The sequence below is a fragment of the Salmo salar genome, unplaced genomic scaffold (genome assembly GCF_905237065.1).
Source record: "Salmo salar unplaced genomic scaffold, Ssal_v3.1, whole genome shotgun sequence".
Classification (NCBI taxonomy): domain Eukaryota; kingdom Metazoa; phylum Chordata; class Actinopteri; order Salmoniformes; family Salmonidae; genus Salmo; species Salmo salar.
The window spans coordinates 8,442-12,511 of record NW_025550104.1 but is presented as its reverse complement, the minus strand read 5'-3'; positions in this window follow the sequence as shown (position 1 = coordinate 12,511).

Here is a 4,070-nt window from a genome sequence, read left to right as displayed (position 1 = left end):
CGCATTAAGAAAGAAATTCCACAAATAACTTTTAACAAGGTGGCGGGTAGCCTAGTGGTTAGAGGTTGACTTTAACAAAGGTTGCAAGATCAATCCCGAGCTGACAAGGTAAAAATCTGTCGTTCTGCCGCTGAACAAGGCAGTTAACCCAGTGTTCCTAGGCCATCATTGAAAATAAGAATGTGTTCTTATCTGGCTTGCCTAGTTAAATAAGTAAAAAAGTACCTGTTGATTGAAATGCATTCCAGGTGACTACCTCATGAAGCTAGGTGAGAGAATGCCAACGTGTGCAATGCTATCATCAAGGTGGCTACTTTGAAGAATATAAAATATATTTGGATTTGTTTAACACCTTTTTGGTTATTCCATGTGTTATTTCATAGTTTTGCTGTCTTCAGTATGATTCTACATGTAGAAAATAGTAAAAAATTAAGAAAAACCCTTGAATGATAGGTGTGTCCAAACTTTTGACTGGTACTGTATATATGTATAAACCTTTTTTTGGTCGGGGGCCCCTAAGCGACCGCTTATGTCTGGGCTGGCCCTACCTTCCAAGGTGGTTTGAAATCAGATACAAATTTGATTCCCGCCATGCGACTTGTGTCTACGATCAAATCTGATCTATTTGCCCTCGTGTTTATAGACTGCTATTTTACATATCTTGTTGCTTGCTGTTACTCGGTTGACGTTTACAAGAACATGTATTGCTTACAGACAAATTGTGAATGTGCTGAAAGCTACCTAGCTAGCTAGTTGACTGCTGTGGCGAGCCATAAAGGACTCGTATTAAAATAGTTTCACTTTCCTTTGAGGCTTTAAGTGTTCTAACACTATGACTTTGAACATTCAAAGTACTGGGAACATCCATGGTAGGCTTTGTTTGTCACCTTAGCTTGGAGAGTCAGCATTCCAAAACAACACAGCAGCACCCACCCGTAGCACGTGCTCCAGCAGGTATATTTCACTGGTCACCCCCAAAGCCAATTCCTCATTTGGTCGCTTTCGTTCCAGTTCTCTGCTGCCAATGACTGGAACGTTGCAAAAATCACTGAAGCTGGAGACTCATATCTCCCTCACTAACTTTAAGCTCCAGCTGTCAGTGCAGCTCACAGATCACTGCACCTGTACATAGCTCATCTGTAAATACCCATCCAACTACCTCATCCCCATACTGTTATATTTTGTTGGTCCTTCGCACCCCTTTTAGTATCTCTACTTGCACATCTCACTGTGTTTAATTGCTAAATTGTAATTATTTTCCACTATGGCCTATTTATTGCCTTACCTCCCTTGCACAAATTGTATATTGACTTTTTTTCCTATTGTGTTATTGACTGCATGTTTGATTATTCCATGTGTAACTCTGTGTTGTCTCACTGCTTTGCTTTATCTTGGCCAGGTTGCAGTTGTAAATGAGAACTTGTTCTCAACTAGCCTACCTGGTTCAAAAGGTAAATACATTTATTTTTAAACAGATGTGAGCACTAGGCCTTGCAGTGTGGCCTAAAAGGCAAAACCGATCCATTGATAAGCTGTTCTATCCTCCGATGCGCTTTGGGAATATGGGCCTAGAGCCCTAAGGCCATTGGCTGCATTTAAACAGGCAGCCCAATTCTGATCCTTTTTCACTAATTGGCCTTTTGACATATCCGATCTGAAAAAACATTTTTGCGATTGGTCTTGACCAATTAGTAGAAAAAGATCAGAATTGTGCTGCCTGTCTAAATGCAGCCATATAAATTGTGTGAATTGGCACCCGATAATTTCTCATCTCTTGTTGAAATCAGAATAGGTGCTGTGGCAATCTCGTGTGCATTTCTGACCGTGGCGCCTGCCCAACTAGATGCTTAAGCGTTGCATCCAGTGGTTGTGCCGCGTCCAACAGTGCATCAGATTGCTGTATGTGGTTACCCGAGTTAAATACATTACCAGGCATTTTAAGATCTGGCATACATCTGCAATGTAGTCAGGGAGGAACTTGACCAAAGCCTTTCCATTGACTTTGAGGCTAGGCGTACACCAGACTAAACCCAAAAACTTGGGTTTTAGCACCAAATTATCCTTGTGGTTAATAATGGAAGTCTCACAACAACCAAAAATAAAAAAGGGGCGGGTTTAAGGAAAAGGACCAGTTAAAATGCCGTGCCGATTTCTGGTTTCCAGGCCGCCAGTGGAGGTTGAGGGAAGAGGCGCGCGAATGGCAAACACGGGTTTGATACCATTCCACTGCGTTACCCAAGCCCGGTCTCCCCAATTAAGGGGCCACCAACCTCCTGTGCAGTCCACCCCTTCCTCAGACCCTTTTAGCCGGAGTTCACATTGCAAGCCCAATTTCTCAGAATGCCCTGTAACTTACATGCTCAATCAGGAACCTTGGGACGAGTCCCATTAATCCAGGATGTGCTGTCTGGCTATGCAAACACCAATACAGACCAAAACTACGCTAGGAAATGTCAGTTGGCAGCAACATGCAACAGTGAAGGGGCTCCATACCAAGTTCAACATTCTTGTTGGTTGAGCCTACTACTGAATATGCCCCCCTGATCATGTGTTGCCCTTCTACATTTGCTGGGCACTCACTTTAACAAATGAAGGCAATATTTCAGATTACTCTAGCATGTAGTGCATAATGGTGAAGACAGAAAGTCAGTCGAAGTAGCATTAAATCATTTATTTTTCAAAGAGATTAACAGGCATCATCTCAGTGTTGTGGTAGTCTCTTCACTGGTTGAGTTCGCCAGGAGCGATGTGGTGGTGCTTATGTCACTTTGTTGTGGGGGCATCCTCCTTGTGTGCTGGGACATCAGGACTGGCACCAACCTCAGTGAGTTGGGTGTGCTGCTGCTTGGAGCAAGTCTATTATGGGCCACCACGACAACAAGCGCCTTCCAGTTCTAGAAATAGATATGGACTGGGAACATATTCCTTCTTTGTGAAACCACATCAAAAGCTCTGAAGTCAGATATTTAAAAGTGATACTGGCAAGTGCCATGTGCAGGTTGACATTTATTGAGGCGGTATTGTCCTGGAGGCAGAACTTAGCGATTACCACTAGATGGAAAGTCAAAGTTGGCTACATTGTAACAATGTATGCTTTTTGGTTTTTAATTTAATGTTAAGCATTAGGGTTGGCAGTGAGGTTAATGTTTAAAAATCATATTTTATTACTTTGTGGCTGTGCCAGCTAGTGAACATTCTGCGGAGCCATCCCAATAAGTGCTAACCTGCTTGCCATGTGCTGGTTATTTCCCTCTAAAATAGCAGTACCATCATCCCATACATACCCTTTCAATAGGTTCCAATCTCATTCTGATCCTTCTCTTCACCCAGACCCTCTTTCTCTGTGGTAACCTCAAAGGTCTCCAATGGGCTCAGGTGTAGGAATCAACTCAGGGTCTGGGGTGGCCTCCAGCTCTGAGAACAGACTATTTAGCACAGAGCCTACATGCAATTATCATACATGCAAAACAGTAAAGTACAGTCATTACCTCTTTGGGCAATTAGTTCTTTCTGCTTGATGAAGCCATCATATGTTGCAGAGCTAACGAGACCGTGCTTGTTGTTGGGTCCGACCCTCGGGCCCAAGGGACTAACCGCATTTTGGGATTGGGCGAAATAAGGTCCTGGAATTAAATGTAACAGATTAACACAGCCAGTGTTGGCAGAATTGCTAGCCTATAGGGATAGGAAAAACGGTGTCGAGTGGCACCCGATACCTATAGAGGTGCACTACTTTTGGCCAGTGCATCATGGTCTGGGCAATAGTCGAGACATCCTGGTTGCCTCCCACACATTTTAAAAAACTGGCTTCACACTTCTGTACCTACTGGAATGCGAGTTTGGCATAAGTCTGCCTATGTCACTACCTGATCCGCTGATACATACAAAATAGTAGCTGCAAGATGGAGATCAGTTCTTTTTAATGAGTGCATTATGCAAGTGGCTAGTTTGCCTCAACTACCTTCACTAAAACCACTGCAAAGGTATTCCCTGCAAAATTTGGTTTCAAATCATGACGTTCTGCTATGTCTGCCTCGTGATTTGTTGGGAGAAGTTGCCAAACGGGTCAG